Source organism: Trachypithecus francoisi, unplaced genomic scaffold, assembly GCF_009764315.1.
Source record: "Trachypithecus francoisi isolate TF-2019V2 unplaced genomic scaffold, Tfra_2.0 Lachesis_group21, whole genome shotgun sequence".
Taxonomy (NCBI): domain Eukaryota; kingdom Metazoa; phylum Chordata; class Mammalia; order Primates; family Cercopithecidae; genus Trachypithecus; species Trachypithecus francoisi.
The window spans coordinates 53,462,592-53,480,445 of record NW_022681467.1 but is presented as its reverse complement, the minus strand read 5'-3'; the positions used below and the strand labels follow the sequence as shown (position 1 = coordinate 53,480,445).

Here is a 17,854-nt window from a genome sequence, read left to right as displayed (position 1 = left end):
TCTCAGGCAGCCACAAAGCCTAGTGGACTTGGGAAATTCAGTTGCCTTCCAGGCCCGCTACATATTCAGGCTGGGAGGGAAGCAGGCTTCAGAGTCCCCTTCTGGAGCGAGGGCTGCAGGGTAGAGAGAAGTCAGCCTGCCCCCCTCCCAGCTAGACCCCTAACTCCCCCACCTCCACCCCTGAAAACTATTGCCATTACCATTGACCTGCTGCAAAGCCATAAATTTCCACCCACCTCCCCTCCCGCAGTCATCAATCTGCCCTCCGGTTTTGACTTGGTAGAGGGCACAAAAGGTGGGGAGGAGGAGTCAGGGTGGGCAGCTGACCAGATGTCTCCTGGGATCCCTAAACTGCATCTCGTTTCTGCCAGATGAAACGAGTCTAACCTATCAGCCTCCTTTACGGCAGTGTTGTGGGGCGGAGGGTGGTGCGCGGTGGGACGTTTCGTCTGCAGGAGATAGAGAAGGACGTCCCGTAACTCTCCGGGTTTCCTGGCCAGATCTTTTTATTTCTACTCCCAAAACAGACAGCCCACAGGCAGGAGTGGTCTGTCGAGCAGCTACTCCCATTGTGCCCGCATGGGTTTATGACGGGCTTTGTGCAGGTGGCCGGACAATATGCTTCAAAGGCCTAGAACTCCGAGGGCTGCTGAGCTCTAGTCCTTTCCTCTTCGTGGCAGCCTGGAAACCTGTAAATTTCCCCGCGGGGGTGAGGAAGTGGGGTGACTGAGCTTGTAATATTTCAAGTTATACAATCATTCAGGGGTTTCTTTCTGCAGGGGTTTCTTTCTCATAATTACAGCGTCTTTAAGAAGAAAAATCAACATGAAGTATTTTCAGGGGAAGAGACTTTTAAAAGAAACACATACGCGCGCGCGCGCACACACACACACACCCCAGCCGGAACACCACCACCAAGTTAGTACAGTAATGCAAGTTTGTAATGCATGCTGGGCTGCTCGCTCCAGGAAGCTCCCAAGCAGGAATGTTCCTGAAGGATGGGCTATTAAATATTGGATCCTCAGGCTGGCAGATGCGTCTGTGCTGTAATTGGGTCTGTTCTGGAGTAATTAAAGGAAGATGATTATATCAGCCCAGTCACCAGGCCGGCATGGCATGGAGAACTGAATGGCAGCCGCATTGACGTTTCCCTCCAAAAATTGGCCTTTCTCAGCACATCAAAAACGCACCCTTGGCTTGAGTTTAGGGAGCTTTTCTTTCTTTGCACTTTTTATAATTGATCGCGTGTCTCCTGGCCTTCTTTTTCTTTTTAAAAAGCAGTGGGGGATATCCGTGCCCTCTAACGTGAGCAGCCTCTACCTGCTCAGGGAGATCTGAGCTTAAGGACGAGCGTGGTGCAAATGCCCCAGGAGATTGCGGCGTGAGAGACGACATTGAAAAAGGTCTGGCTTTTAAAGCTCAAACCTGGGAGGCCTGGACTCTTTTTTTTTTTTCTTCTTCTTCTTCTTTTCTGAAGAGTTGTAGAAGCCAGAGTTTCAAGACCGTCTTGGTTGTGCTGCCTTATTTAGGAGGCGAGCTGCTGCTCATTTGTCAGGCAAAACAGATGTGATGGGGAGACAACATCTATTTTCATAATTCGAAACAAATCTGGCGAGCCGCCTTCCTTTTCAGCGGGGCCTGCTCATGCAGAAAGCCCAGCTCCCAGGCAGCATCTAGCAGAAATATTTATAGCTCATCCATTGAACTTTCCTTCCTCCAGGAGGAGTTGGTTTCTGCTGGCGATGGGGACACAGACTTGATAGGGAGTGGGTGCTGTTTCAGGGATTTTTTTTTTTAAATCAAAAACTGGAGGAGTGTGGGTCACAGCCAGCGACGCAGCTGTGCCTCTCCTTCTCATGTCCTTTCGTCTTCCAGGTGTGGGGCGTTGGCCACGGGATCCTGCTCTGTAGCATTTAGCAGCCTCTTTACTAGGAGGGCAGTTAAAGGCTGACTTTGAAACTTCTCTGGGCCGGCAGCTAGGACCCTGACACTCCAGGGAGACCCAGGACCTGGGCTCCTAGTTACCAGTGACTTTGTGCTTATGTGTGCAAGGGCAGCGGGCTGTCATTCCCCATTTTATGGATGAAACCACGGAGGCTTAGAGAACAGCTTGCCCAAGGTCACGCACGGAACTGCTGGTGGAGCTGGTCCCCTGCTCTGAGCACCATTCACTCTCAGCTCAAGCCTTCATTCCCACTGGGAGGCTTTGCTACGCCGTCACCTCCCATCAGAGGTAGCCGTGTCTGTCTGTATATAATTGCGAACTAAGGAAGGAGGGCAGACCTGGTATTTGGGTGAATCACCCATCGCCTGTTCATTTATCCAGTAGGTGAGCTCCTTCCCTGTGCCATTGGAGATGGGAGGACTTGGTGAATGGAACAGGCCTGAGCCTGCCCTCAGGGAACTACTTGTCTGGAAACAGAGTCAGATACTGAATGGAGGAGAAGATTCGACAGCGTCACATGACTGTGCCTGGGGGCTGCTCTCCTGGAGGTCTGAGGTCTCTCAGCAGGGCTGACCTTGTGCTGAGAATTGAGGGATGAGAAGGAGTCACCAGTGGGAAGACCTTGGGGGGAGTACCTCAGGCAGACAGGAGAAGCTGGGAGGGTGGGGTCTGCTCAGCTAGGTGTGGTGGCCATGTCCAGTTCCCAGCTGGCCGTGTCACCTTGAGGGGGACTGACCAGGTTTCAGTTCCTTCTTCTGTAAAATGAGGGGGTGACTAAAAAGTACACAAGTTCTGATTCTAGGAAAAACCACAGAGAATGGAGTTTTGTAAGGTGCTGCTGGTAGGGGAAGTGGTGGAGGGTGTATGGAGAGCTCTATTACTTTTTACAAAATTGAATGTGAAACGACCATGGTTGCTAAACTAAAAAGTGGGTTATTTTAAGCAGTGAAAGGTCAGGGAGGGCCCTTCCCTTCTCAATGCTGGGACCACCCTTGTTCAAGGCAGCGCTGCACCTTCCTCACGGTCGTCTCAGGAAGGGAACACCCTAGAGAGGTCTCTAGCTGTCACCCACAGATGTTAGAAGTGGGACTGGCTTCAGGGCAACTCCTGGTTGCCTAGCGCAGGGCTCCCTCCCTGGCAGGAAGGGGACCCATGCAGGGTGAAGGTGCCCTCAGGAGCTCAGGCAGGCGGCAGGTTTCGAGGGATGGGGGTTCCCAGTGGCAGTGATGGAGGGGTATTTCTCATTCCCCAATGCCATGATTCCATGCAAGTGGATGGGGCATGCTGGAGAGGTCAGGAAGGAACATGGGCACCTGCCTCACACCTGCCCCACCAGCACTCAGGCAGGCATCACGAATCACACTGGGCCCTGTCCCTGGTAGCACCCGGGGTAGATGAAGGGGAATCCCAGGCCCTGGGGCGCCTGAAAATCCCATCACCTGAACAACCAACAATAGAGATCACGATCTTTGGGAGCTTCCAGCCAGTCAGAGCACAGCTCTGCAGTTCGGAGGCCACGCAGGACCATTCCAGGTCTTTATAAAGACTGAATGAAGGCCGTTGGTTTCTTAAAGGCCCTTTAGCTTAGGGTTTCCTGTGCATTTGGGTAAAAAGACGCTCGGTGACTGCCCTTTGTGCCAAAGGTGGAACCTAGAAGTTGCCCTAGACTCTGGTTTTCCTGCAGATTGACATTCTCAGAACTCCTTCCCTCCCTTCCTCACTGACCTGGCCCCAACCCGTGGGATTGATTTTCATTCTCCTGCCTCCAGAGAAGGACCTGTGAAGCAGTGCTTACATCCTCACACAGACTGCTTTCCGCCACGTTCCCTCACCCGTGTATTCATTTCACAAACATTTACGAATGCTAGTGTGCATTGATCGTTGATCAAGGTAGTTGTGACTGCAGCCTTCGGAAATGTACAATCCAAGTGTGAAATGAACAAGTGTCCTTTCCTAAGCGTTTGCTTTCAAAGTAGATTTTTTTAGACTAAGTTGTTATTCTTTAAACCGGTTGTATGTGATTTAAGTCCCTGCTGCTGTCTTCATATTGAGGCCTAATTAGGAATCAGCTGTTGCCTGGCTAATGTTTATTGAGCAAGCACTATGCACCGGCACTGTGCCTTAGATATTCACTATTGTCTGATTTAATCCAGAGTTTCTCGACCTTGGCGCTGACATTTGGGCTGAATAATTCTTTTCTGTGGGGGACTTTTCCTGTGCATGGCAGGGTGGATGTTTAGCTACTTCCCCTCACCCACTAGATGCCGGTAACACCCCCTCCCAGTTGTGGCAACCACAAATGTTTCCAGACATGGCCAGATGTCCCCTGGGGGCACAATCATCTCCGGTATAAGAACCACACCTTAGCCCTAGCAGCTGCCCTTGAGGTCCCAGTCCCTTCATCTGCGGGATGCGGGTGATGACGGGACTCCTCAAAGCGGCTCCTTGGGAGCTTTGAATGATATAATGCACTTAAAGCTCTTAGCACGACCCGGCTAAAGCTGGAGTGGCTGCAGCTCTCCCCGCTGGTGTGTCTGAGTGTCTGATGGGCAGAAGTCGTTTTTACCATCCACTCATCCCCTTCACGGTTCCCTGGGGCTTGCAGTGCAAGCCGGACTCTCTACCACAAGCTAGGCTCACCTTGCAAAGATGGTCAAGGTCACAGCCATTGTGACCCTCACTCCCACCAGGAATGCCAGCGTGGACAGCCTGCACCCAAGGAACTGGAAGGTGCAGGCTCTGGCCCTAGCCCGCTTTGCTCAGTTGCTCTGTGTCTCTGGGCAACTCCCCATCTCTGGCCCCATCCTTTTCTCATCTGACCCATTTTAGGGGCTTCTAAGCCACTTTCCTCCCCTAGAGACTCAGTATCTAAGCGGGTGAGTTTTTCCCAAGGTTTTCCCCTGGGTCATTCACAATTCTGATCACGTGGGGATCTCTGAGCCACTCACAGTGCCAGGTGACCATCCCCTTCCACCATAACAAATTCACCTATTTGGCTCCAGCAGTTGCTTTTACATCCTGGGCTTCATAATTGAACAGGTAGTTCCTCCACTAAGGGAGCAAGCGCCTGGTCAGAATCTGTTCATCCGTAGTAGGGCACTTGTAAGGCCATTCCCTGCTGGTCCCGGAACCCACCACTGAACGATGTCGATTTCAGCCTGCTGGACACAGCTCCCACATTGCCTGAAGGGAGCTTCCCCAGGAGTTCTGATGTGTGCCATGCTTGGAAAATCACACTGGAAAATGATACCTGAATCGTTTCAAGTTCACATTGTCTGTGTTGCCTTTGTCCCAATACACACACACAGCCACCTGCAGGAAGTCTCAATGCAGCTTTGCCAAGCCCCAATTAGTTCCTCATTGCATCTTCACGCTATGCCCCAGGAGGTAGGGTTTCTTGTCCTTGAATGAGACAAAGGTTCCTACCTCAGGGCATTTGCCCCTGCTGTTGTTCAGCCAGGAGTGTTCTTTCCCCAGCTCCCCTCATCTTGAAGTTCTCTGCTGAAAAGCCACCTCCTCTGAAAGGCCGTCCCTAACTGGATCATCTAAAGAGGTCCCCCCTCCCAGGTGCTTATTGTCACAAACCTGCTCTAGTTCTGTTCCATGTTCTGGAGAAGACAGGAGGACTCTTCTTCACAGACACTCATGTTGTTCAGAGATCCCTGCAGTTCCTGACTCTAGTGTACCTGAAGTGCTCACCGGCAGAGAAGTTTGCAGTTCTTCCTGAGCAATACGTTGATATTTTCAGTGACACTTTCTCTTGGGGATATAGTGGTAGTATGGGACATCCTATGGGGAGTATTTGATTGTACTGGAGAGGCAGTGACACTTTACATCGAGGAATCCCAAGCTGCCCTCCCTCCCCTGGCTGTTGTCACCTTTAAGACAGAGGTTGGAGGTTCTGTGCTTATTACTTGGGGCAGACAGTAGGAGCCAATGCTTCCCAGGTTACTTAAAATCTCCTTTCCTTGTTTCTAAATTTTAAATGGCGTGTTTAGAATTTAATCTTCAAACCTGGGAGCCAGACCTGCAAGTGGAAAGATGACAGCCGAGAGAGGGTTTCGTGTGGCTGCAGCAGCCAGATGGCAGATGCTGTGAGCGGGAGGCGAGGGAGGCTGCGAGAGAGGGAAGCTTCTTCTGTTTCGGCTCTTACCCTCCCTCTGCAGGAAACTAACCCCCTCCCCCAGTGCCAGACCTGGGCCAGGCCCTAAGGACCGCTTAAGGCTGCTGGCCTTAGAGTCTGCCAGGGCGATTCTAGTGATGCCAAGGGACAGGGCACTCCCAGACCGTTCACTTGTTTCCAGAAAACTTTTTATTTTGAGATAATTTTTGTTATCTCAAAATTTGTTATCTCAAAGTTTGTTAGTGTGCAGTTGTAAAAAATAATACAGAGAGGGTTCTATGTAGATATCCTCCAGCTTCCCCCAGTGGTACCATCTTACATAACTGTAGTACAGTGCCAAAGCCAGCAGTTGACATTTGTCACAAACCATCAACCTTACTCACATTTCCCCAGTTTTACACGCACTCATTCGAGTGTGTGTGTCTGTGTGTTTCGTTCAATGCAATTTTATTGCATGCATAGATTTGTGTAACCACCAGTCAAGACACAACAGTCCCATCACAAGAGCTTCTCATTCTACCCTTTTCTAACTGTATGCACCCCCTTACCCATGAAACCACTAATCTCCATTTCTATAATATCGTCATTTTAAGTGTGTTATAGAAATGGAGTCATACACTATATAGCCTTTTGAGGTTGGCTTTTTTCACTTAACGTAATTCTCTGAAGACGTCTCCATGTTGCGGTAGGTATCAATAGTTCATTCCAATAGTTCATTCCTTCTTGTTGCTGCGTAGTGTTCAAGGTATGAACGCATCATGGTTAGTTTAACCACTCACCTGTTGAGGGACATCTGGATTGCTTACAGTTTGTTTGTTTTTTTTGCTATGAAAAGTAAAGCTGCTGTGAACACTCAGGCACAGGTTTTTGTGTGAACATTAAGTCTTCATTTCTCTGGGGTGAATGCCCGGGAGTGCAATTGCTGGGTCGGATGGTAGTTGCAGGTTTAGTTTTTGAAAGACCCTTCAATTTCCGTTCACATCCATGCCTTCCTCTGGTCTCTGGCTTTGGTGGAAAGATATGAGTGCTGGGGAGTGGACATTATGCATGGATTCCTTCCTCTTTCACATGTTAACTGAGGGCCACTTACTGTGTCAGGTATGGTGTTAGCCCTCATGGATACAGCACCAGGATAAATAAGGGTCATTGAGGCACTTTCTTGCTGGTGAGGTGCACTTGACAATGAACAAGCAAGCACTTAGGAGGAAGATGGTTTCTCATAGCAGCCAACACTTACTCAGTGCTTCCTACACACCAGGTGCTTTCTGGGTTCTTTATGATCCTCAAACAACCCAATGAGACGGGGCCATAGTTCACTCCATGGTACAGACAAGGAAGTGGAGACACACAGCTGCTCCCACAGCCAAAATAATCCATGCTCCTCACCATACCCTGCACTGCCCCTCGTGACCAAGACAGGCCACCAGGCGATGCAGAGTAAGAGAAGAGATGAGAGCACATGTGGGATGACAGACCCAGGGAAAGTCTTCCCACAGCCAAAACTGCATGTGCAAGGGCCCTGGGGTGGGAGCAGGCAAAAGGCCAGGCTGGCTGGCACATGGCGAGCGATTAAGGAGATGGGAGGTGCAGTGGTGAGGTGGGGTGGGCTTCGCAAGGTTTTAACCTGAGCATAATCAGAGACTTGATTATTTTTAAAGATTGCTCTGGCTGCAGGGTGCAGAATAGACTGGGGTTGTGTTTGCAAAAGAGGAAGTAGGGAGACAAGGAGGCCACATGGACAAACCTTCTGCTCTTGAGGGATGAGCCCCGAGGTTCTCTCTCCTCCTCAGCCCACAGGGCTCCTGTGTGGGTGCTCAGCAGTGCAGGGAGGCCTCTCCTCGTGGGGGGTCCAGCTCCGAGTGACTGTCCCGGAGCTCCGCCCCTCGAGGGCAGGAGAGCTGATCCCCAGCCAGTCGGCCCCTTGAGCCTCTGCAGCTGGACCATGAGCTCCCATCTAGGTCTGTCTTCTGATGGATGTTTCTGGTTTCTTGAGTTTTCTCACCATTTCTCTTGCTTCCTCTTTCCGTACCTGTTGTGATTCTATAAATTGAATTTACCTGCTCAGTATCAGCCACTCCAGATCGTCAATACATGTGCGCCTGATGTCCTTGACACATTCACCATGCTCGCCAGGCCAGGCGAGGATGCCTACTTTGCCATGTCATGATGGTCACCATTTATTATGCACTTGCTGTGTACCAGCTAGCGTTCAGAGAGCTGGTACCTATGTCCCTGTTGAGTTCACCCTTAAGCAGTCCTGTGAGACCAGCACTGTTGTTGATTCGTGCCTTACTGTGCCTTACTGTGAAGAAGCTGAGGCAAGGGGCCAGGTCACCACAGACACCACACATACAGCAAGTGGCTGCATCTGGATTCGAATCCAGAGCCAGGCTGCCTGCCTTCCGCAGCTTTGCTGTGCCTCATCTCGATGCTCAGAGAAAAGACACCTCCAGACGCTTCCCCTTCTCCCTTCACAGAACAGTTGGTCAGAACCTCATCTTCCCAGAATTTGCGATTTTCTGCTTCTGAAAGATGCTGCTTCGAAAGGAAGTGATAGCAAGGGCTGGAATAGCCTCGCCCGTGGGGCGGGGACAGGGAGACGCGGCTGATGTCTGAGAGGCTTAAAACTTCCTTCTTGGAATCTGTTTTTCACGTTGCCTGAAAAAGAAAGAGGAAGAGACTCATACAGATGGAGACACAGGGAAAGACTCAACGGATTTAGACCCCAGACAGTCACACACCGGAGACAGACAGACAGACGTCCCAGAGGAAAGGACACACCCCTAAACAATCAAAGGTGGGAGGCAGACACACAGACGCCCTTGGACACACGTTTGCTGCCCCAGCGGCCCCCCTCTGGCGAGGTCGCCCTTCCCACCTGAGCTCCTTCCCTCCTCGGGCTGCTGCCGGGCCCAGCGGCCCATTTGGGGGCCAGCAGCATTTCCCAGACCCTTCTCTCCCAAACCAGAAAACACTTGTAGCAAGGAGTGTCCCGCCTGTGGACCAGGGGTCTTCCTGAGCCTCTGAGCCACACATGAAGGTGACGAGCCAAGCTCCAGGCCAGGGTCAGCAAGTTGGCATGGTTGGGAGACACGTGGGTCATGATGGCAGTGACCTTCCAGCTCAGTGGGGCTCCTGACGGACTCAGGCCTTTGCTGCTGGTGGAGAGGTCGGGGCTGCTAGAGGCTGCTTTCCAGAGTGGGTACTTTGTTTTGAGTTTGTTGTCCACTCTTGTGACTAGTGAGAACAGCTGTCACAGCACCGGACTCCGTGTCCCGGCACAGGGAAAGTCTGACCCTCCCACCTGAACTTCTGTGACTTTTCTGGGCATGGGAGGGGGATGGGCGCTGACACTGTTGCAACTCTCTGAGCCTCAGATTCCTTATCATGAAAATGGGATGATAATAAGAGAAGCGTACTTCCTGGGAAGCTGCTGAGAAAATTAAATGAGATGACAGAAACCCCTTCATACGGGGCATGAAGCACAGCGGGAGCTCACTGTACCTACTGCACGTTCACTGTGGTCAGAACGGCTTTAGAAGAGTCCAAGCTATTCCTCGTATGTCCACATTCGTCTCTCCAGATATAAGTCCAGCCTGATTTCTAGGGTACAGAATCAAATTGCTCTGCTCCAGAGAGGACAGATCATAGTAGAATTTGCGTGCCCTAGCTCCTGGGGCCTGGCCTTAATCATTGTGAATTCTCAGCCCTTGTGCAGGGCCTGGCATAGAGCAGGGGCATGATAAATATATGTGCTGCCGCAGTGAGGAAATAGGAAGGAAAAGGGCCTGAGGATAGATTTAGATGACAGAAGAAAATGTCTTTCATGGAAAATAAAATCATAGACACCCCTCTGGGCATCCCTGCATGGAGACAGAGGGCAGATTGCTGATATTCTGTCCCAAAGGGGTGCAGCTGGGACTCTGCAAGTCCATCGTCCAGGGCAGGGGTACTGCCTCCTCACCTTGCAGCTCTTTTCCCTCCATTCAGCCCCCTCTGTCTGTCTACACAAGGTGTATTATTCTGCTCAGGTCACTGTAATAAAATAACCCCACACTGTGTGGGTTAGACAGTAGATATTTGTTTTCCTGCAGTTCTGGAGGTCAAGAAGTCCAAGATCAAGGGGCCAGCAAGTTTGGGTTCTGGTGAGAACTGCTTTGTGACTTGTAGATGGCCATCTCCTGGCTGCGTCCTCACATGGCAGTTCCTTGGTGCCAGCACATGGAGGGAGCGGGGGAGATAACAAGCTCTGTGCTGTCTCTTCTTATCAGTTCACTAATTCTGTTGGTTCAGGGCCCCACCCTTATGACCTCTTTTAACCTTAATTACTTCCATAGAGGCTCCATCTTCAAATGCAGCCACACCAGGGATCAGGGCTTCAATATATGTTGGAGGGGCACAGAGGTTTATAACACAAGGTCCTTTGCTTTCTGCTCCAAACAGGGGGTTTGGGAAGGGAGGTGGGAATGGCCACCTCTATAATGTTACTATTAGCAACAACCTAATAGTGGCTACCACTTGTCGGCATTTACTATAGAACTCTCATGTTGGTTGCATGAGTGAGGCCCCATTTGCTCATGGGATCTGAAGGTGGGAAAATAAGCCCAGAGAGGGGAGGGTAGCACTGAGGTGGCAGGGAGCAGGGTACGGACTGGTGTGCAGGTGTATGCCACATCCAGGTTCACACCTTGAGCCCCTGTACTGCTCTGGAGGTAGTAGCTTGGCTGATCATGTGTTGACTGGCTGTGGGTCTTTTTGCTGCCTATGGACCAGGTGCCAGGGACACTGGTGAAGGGACACTCGTGATGGGACACTCTCTTCCTTGTAGCTGGGAGTCCTACATGGTGGTGGCCTGGGCTCGATACCACAGTAGTTACTACGACTATGCAGGATGTGGCAGTTCTCAGGCGACCAGCCCTGGGCTTTGAGGGTTAAAGAAGAGTCTACCAGTTAGAGACTGGACCGGAGGACTCCTGCGTGCCAGGCTTATGCCAGCTTTGAGGAGGCTGCAGGACGAGGTGACTGCATCTGACAGAGTGGCCAGACCAACGATGGCAGCAAGACATAGACCGAGGAAAGGCTAAGTCGTGACTTAGACATTTTCTTAGAAGTCATAGCAGATGTCTTGGGTGGTATTTACAAAATTAACCACCACATGGGAGAGTTTAAAACCGCCAGAGACAGCCAGAGAAGGAAGTGGCTGCAGGGGCTGGGCCGTTGGAAATGGGGTAGACGCGGGCCACTGAGAATGGGCAGCAGGAGGAGGGCGGGCACCCCAGGCAGGTGGGCCAGCCTGGGCAAAGGTGTGGCCCCAGGAAGGCAGGTCTTCTGCTCCCAGGGCGGCCAGGGTGCTGGCGGCCGAGAGGCATGGACCACAGTCAGGGGCAATTGGTGAAGTCAAGGCGGGGACCCAGGAGAACCGGCATGTTGGGCTCGGCAAGCAGCCCTCTTACTTGCGGCTGATACCGCGCACCTAAGTGTGCACCAGGTGCCGTTCATTGCATTTAATGGCTCTGCACTGCATCCACCCAGCAACCCATGCACAGATGCTAATGGTATCCCGCTTTTCCAGATGTGGAAACCGAGGCACAGAGAGTGAATGAATCACTTCCTGATGTCCCGTGTTTGGCCATGGGGAGAGCTGGGGGTTGGATCCAGGCAGGCCAGCGTCAGGGTTCCTGTTAACCACTAAGCTCCTCTGCTGAGTGTTTACTGAATTGAATTCAACTCCTGGGAGCCCGATGGTGCAAGGGGCCTGCCCAGACCCTCACTTCTTCCTCCAACCCCTCTGACTCTGACCTTGCCCATCCACCCGCCTCCCTGCCTCGGCCCCAGGGGAGACCAAGAACAGCTGGGCCCCTCTTGCTCCCAAAAGGCAGAGCCACCCCGGGTTAGCGCCGAGACCCCTCCAGACGGTGCCCGTCACCGGCTGACCCTTAGAGGCTCTCCAGCACGCGGCGGGCATCAATGAGGCCCCAGGGATTGAATGAGGCACTATTGAGAAGCAGCTAAATACCGGCTGCATTGTGCTTCCTGATCCAGGGGCTTCGCTTTTTGTCCAAGAGGCTTGGAAACGGAGCCCCGGTTCACTTCCCCGCCCCCGGGCGCCGCCCGCCGTCCTGGCTCATGTCAGGAAACACCAGGCTCTTGAAAATCAGTAATTGAGAGAAACATCTGCTGGTTCCCAAGGAGCACGAGGTGCTTGCCGAGTGGCGAGGGCATACGTGCGTCACTGCCGGTCGGTTGGAAACGCACATGTGAGTAAATGCAGACACACACGTGCGCGTGCGAGAGTCTTTCTGGTATGTTATGATTGAAAAACTTAAAAAGTGTCATGCCTGTTATAAAAATGCAAACAATTTACGAACACAAAAAAGTAAAAGGGATAACTCACTCATCTAGAAGTCATCGTGAACCATTTAATTTTTATCCGCTGTAAAACTGGATCCATAGTTTATTTACCATTCCAGTTTCATTATTACTGCCCCACAGTAATTGCCAGCATCCATCCATTATCTGACTGCATTGGATTCAGTTCCTGGGAACCAGACAGTGGACCGAAAGGGCCTAGCCAGGGGCGATTTGCCCCACGGGGGGCGTCTGGCAATGCCTGGAGACATTTTTGAGCGTGGCATTGGGGAGCTGATGGTGCTTCTACCCTCCAGTGGGCAGAGTCCAGGTTGCTGCTGAACATCCTGCTGCATAGGACGGCCCCACAATAGAGATGATCCAGCTCCAAGCTCAGTGTCCCCTGCTCAGAGCTCAGCATGAATTTCTGTCATTTGTTTTAATGGCCTCATTATCCCATAATGTGATGTACCAAGGTGTGTTTGGTGGCATTTAGATGGTCTCTGGTTGATCATTTAAAAAACACCCCATGCAATGATATCCTCTTTCATACATATATATATATATATATATGAACGAGGATATATATATGTGTGTGTGTATGTATATATCTGTTTTGTGTATATCTATATATACGTTTTGGACCCTTCTGTGAATTTTTCCTTTGGATATGATTCTGGAAGTTGAACTTGCTGGGTTGAAAGGTCAAGTGCATGTGTAATGTTGACAGGCACTGCTCAGTATCCTCCAAGAAGGCTGTGGCCATCAACACCACCACAGACTCACTCACCCACGCCCACCCATTCCCCATTTGTCGTCCACTCTCAATTAACAAACACATTTGGTGTGTTTTAAATAACTTCCGCATGTTACGCACCTCCAACATGTCCACTGCGCTCGCTCACCGTGATTTCACTCCATTCTGCCAGTAACTTCAAACGGTGATTGATATTTTGCTGACAGTGGATGTTTAAAGGTGTTCCGTGTCAGTGACAATAGAAACAAAAATCCCATTAGTTCTTTCCATTTGGATAATAGCAAGAAGGATAACAGGCACAGCTTTGTCTTTTCTTATTGAAGGAGTATTCCAAAATCATCAAGTTCTAAAATGATTCTAGGGACCATTTACCTTCCTGTTCCCCAAACGCACTTTCAGACCTAGGGCTCACCCACGGCCGCAGCTGCATCCTCCTCCGGGTCCACCTCCTGTGCGATGACTCAGGACACCAGTTGGGGGCTGGGAGGTCGGCAGGGAAGAACATGTTTCTCTGTGTTGCTCAGAAACTCCCGAAGCTTCAGAAAGGAATGGAGTTTGCACAGTTCTCCCTGTGTCGTATAAAAAGGCAGCTCACCCCTAAACTGAGTGGCCCTTTGCAAACTAGAACAGGGTGCCAGTGAAAAGAGAAGCACACACAGGCCAGGTATGTGCCGTTCACCGATCTCTGAAATCTCTCTTGGGTCTGTGCTGGCTGGGGACGGAATACAACACTGAGTCAGGCACACCCGGCCTGAGAGGCTCAGGCCATAGGGCAGGGGGCCGAGTGGGAGTTAGTGTGGGAGCCTGGAAGGAGAGGAACAAGGCCAACAGAGCATCGCAGGTGTGCATGCGACCTGAGGATGGAGGCTTGTCAGGCATGTCAGCCTTGATCCTGGCACCTAGGAGGGAGGGAGGTTAGAAGGAGGGAGAAAAGACTGTGGCTAGTCGGCCAGGTGAGGAAAAAGTGGAAGTGGTCTCTAGACAGCGGGCATGAGTGTGGATCCTGGGGCTTGAGGCAGGGTGGTGAGACAGCACCCTCAGAACCATGATCTGCCAGCCCATTTGCTGTGCCGCACCACAGAGGCCCAGAGAAGACACCTTCCTCCCGGGAGTGGCCCGGTAAAGGAGACACAGTGGACCAGTGGGTGTCACAGGCAGCCTGCACGCCTGGCTCCATGTACTGCCACCCCACCCCACTCCTACCTCCAGGCCAGGAGAGGGAAGGCCTGGGGAGCTGAGATGACTGGTACCTGGATGCCACCTTGGGGCCCTCAGCCAGGGGCACGTGGAGGGGTGGTCAGGTGCCCCTCCCTGCCCTGCCCATTCCCAGTGCAGTATCTGTGCTGCTAGGGTCAGGCAGAGGCTGTCTGGCCTTCCCACCCTAATTCCGAGCCCCTCTGCCAGCAGCCCTTGTCAGCCCAGGGTGGCAGCACCTCCTCAGAGACCACCTGGGAAACCTCATTATGGGAGCAGCTGTCTGTTTTGGATACTGACAGATGCTTCTCAGATCTTTTCTCTCTTTTACTATAAATATAATTATATGTGCCCCAAAATGCTGAGACGCAGAAGTATGTTACATGGAAGGGGATGTCCCCTGCTGTCTGTGGTCCCTCCTTGAGGGACCCACAGCTGGTAGTTTCACGCATGCCCTGCTGGTTCCTGGTCTATGCAGACATGGACAGTCACTCATTAATACAGGTGTGTATCAGAAGATTTCACCTGTATTTTTAAAAATGTATTTGTTGTTCTTTTCTAACCCAGTTTGGGCTCATCCTGTGAGGACACAGACTGACCGGTGGTTGTGCTGCCCAGGGTGCTGTCAGCCCTGCCGGGGACATTTCAGTGGTTCCCGGGTGATTGTGACCTTTTGTGCAAACCTGCAGGGGGCCTTCTTGCACACTCAGCTGTGCACACCAGAATAAATGTGTTTCGGGCCAGGTGCGGTGGCTCATGCCTGTAATCCTAGCACTTTTGGAGGCTGAAGTGGTGGATCACTTGAGGTCAGGAGTTCAAGACCAGCCTGGCCAACGTGGTGAAACCCCATCTGTACTAAAAATACAAAAATTAGCTGGGTGTGTTGGCGGGTGCCTGTAGTCCCAGCTATTTGGGAGGCTGAGGCACAAGAATTGCTTGACCAGGAGGTGGAGGTTGCAGTGAGTTGAGATTGTGCCACTGCGCTCCAGCCTGGGCGACAGAGCAAGACTCTGTCTCAAAAAAAAATTAAAAAATAAATCAATGTGCTTTTTTATTCAATGTAGTCACTGCGTGCCTGCCTTGGGGAAGGCACCGTTCTGGGTGCTGAGGACACCACAGAGAATGAGTTCGTTCTGTGTCACTGATATTCCAGAGGGGAGAGGCAGACAGTGCAGTGTTGGGTGGGTCATATACAGACTCCAGATCAGGACTGCAGAGATCAGTAAAGCGGGCACAGGGATGGGGGTCCTGGAGGCTGCAGGGCAGAGGGCTGTTTTAGTCCGAGACAGGGACGCGGGAGCCGGGATCAAGGCAACGAAGGGAGCAGACCATGCAGATATTGAGGGAAAATATTCCAGGCAGGAGGAACAGCACGTGCCAGGGTCCTGAGGTGGGTCATGCATGGTGTTTTATAGAACAGAAAACAGGTGACTGGAACAGAGCACATGGGGGAGGAGCCCAGGGGAACTGGAAATGGGTGATGAGCACCCAGCTGTTGATATGCTGGAGCAAAGGTTCATACCCGAAAATGTCCAGAGGTTGCTGTTTCACTCTGCAGAGGGGCTCCAGCTTACACTGCACATAAGTGAAGGTGCTGGACGGGGCCCGCTTAAGGGAACCTTCTCCGCCCGCTGTGAGTTTGGATGCCTGCAGCTCATGGCTTGTAGGGAGAGGGGACAGGCGTGGGAGGAGCCTAGCCCAGAGCTTGGAGCTCTTGACTCAAGAGGTTCCGTCTGGGAAGTTAGCTCAAGTAGTTCTTGCTACAGCCTTGTGTACAGGGGACTTAGTTATCTCTCCATTTTCTTCTCAAATGAGGGTATGGGGAGATTTACTTAAGGTCACAGCAAATGGCAATGCAAGGACTTGAGCCCAGGACCACTGGGTGCAAGCTGCATGCTCTTAACCTCTATCCTAAGATTCTACCAAGAACAGCAGGGCAGGGAGCCAGTGCAGGCCCTTATGTGGGCCCCAGTCCCCACCCTTGCTGACCATGTGACTTCTCCCTTCTCAGGGTCCCTCCCCGACATGGGACAGTGTCCCAGGTTCACCTGTCCAGGAGCCAGGTGCTCAGCCGTGTGCTTGCCACAGAACAAGCACTCTGAAAGCAGTACAGTCTGGTTTTAAAAACGAGAAAACTGGCCTAGATTTGCCGCCCGCACCCCAAACCTCAAGAGAAAGAGCAAATTTTTTTATCCATAAAAGGTCTTACCCTAAGAAATAGACGTGCCGTCGGGGGTGTTTGAAATGGCACCAGGAGCGATCAGAAAGTTATTCCTTTGACGGCTGGTTTGATTGTACTTAAAATTTGGGGGGCTGGGATGGGGGCAGGGAGGTGGGTTCCCATTCAAATGTAGTGGGAGTGGGTGGGGGAGGGGACAGTAAATGAAGGGGCTGGAACCCCAGGGCCACTGGGGTTCTGCAGAATGACAATGAGGCCCCGCCAGGCGGGTATCATCCAGGCAGGCCTAACAAGATTAGATTTTCATAAATTTCAGACAGCGCCAATTCCTAATTCCTCGGTGTGCAGCCAGGAGGCCAGACAGGGCCGCATGCACGGGCTGCTTGTTAACCAGGAAGGACGCCAGCTGCCCCTCCCCTGGGACAGACTGGGGGTGGTGGTGGAGGGGGGTCGTCTGGTCTGGAAACCTCCATGGAGCTGACAGGAACCAGGTGAACTCTGCTCCCAGCTCCCCAGCTGAGGAGAGAGAAATGAGCCCCAGCACCTCAGTGTTGCCCCCGTTATTTTTGAGAAACTCAGTCGCTGCCGCACCCCCACCAGTGCCCCCGTGGGCTGGGTGGGTTCTTCTTGCACATTAACACATTCTCCAGCGACCCCCGCCCCATTTACAGCCATGAAACGTCCAAACAGGGATCTGAACCCTGAGACCCCTGCTCTGCCCTCAGTTCAGGTCCAGGCTCTGTCCCCAAGAACAGAGGTCCAGAAACTTGGAAGGGAAAGAATTGTGTCTTTGCCTTACCTGAGCTCTAACTGAAAGGTGGGGTCCCCTTGGATCCCAAATGCAGACACCTGACCATCGTCACCTTGACTGCACCGAAGACACAGCTGGAGGTGGGAGCCACCGGCTTCCCTCCACGGGCCCGTGTCCCTTACAGGCCTTCCAGCTCTGGACCCTGTGGGTGTCCACTGCGAGGTCATTTAATGCAATGATACTTCTGTGTCGCACACGTGCCATCCTGTGTGTCATTCCCATGTCACAAATCTGCTTCGGAGTTTGGAAACTATTTCCATATAAATGGCTTCCTTTTTAAATCAATGTGTTTTCAGCACTGTATTATGAGAGAGGGTCCACAGGCTGTCCCCCAACTAAGGGCTCCCAGAGAGAGGAGGCAAAGGACTTGGAAGCCCCAGATGTGGGGTTTAGCAGGCCTGGCCCGTCCCCTCACCTGTGACTGGGGCCAGTGCTGCCCCTCGGAGCTTGTCATGAAAAACTCAGAGACAGGTGAAGTCTTTCGTGGTGAGGGGCTT

General features: G+C 51.9%; 1 protein-coding gene and 1 long non-coding RNA gene across 4 annotated transcripts in view; one reads left to right on the top strand and one right to left on the bottom strand.

Annotated features, from left to right (window-relative positions):
• The window catches only part of PMEPA1 (prostate transmembrane protein, androgen induced 1), a 63,220-nt gene that overhangs the window by 26,761 nt on the left and 18,605 nt on the right, over positions 1-17,854 (top strand). The gene's annotated exons all lie outside the window — the stretch shown is intronic.
• LOC117068981 lies at positions 8,639-17,421 on the bottom strand. 2 transcript variants are annotated; one of them, XR_004431330.1, is made up of 4 exons: positions 17,346-17,421; positions 13,586-13,709; positions 13,294-13,372; positions 8,639-8,726 (listed from the first exon to the last, which is right to left on the bottom strand). It is a non-coding gene; the product is annotated as an uncharacterized LOC117068981 (long non-coding RNA). The 2 variants fall into 2 exon arrangements; XR_004431329.1 differs by lacking the exon at positions 17,346-17,421 and adding an exon at positions 16,577-17,320.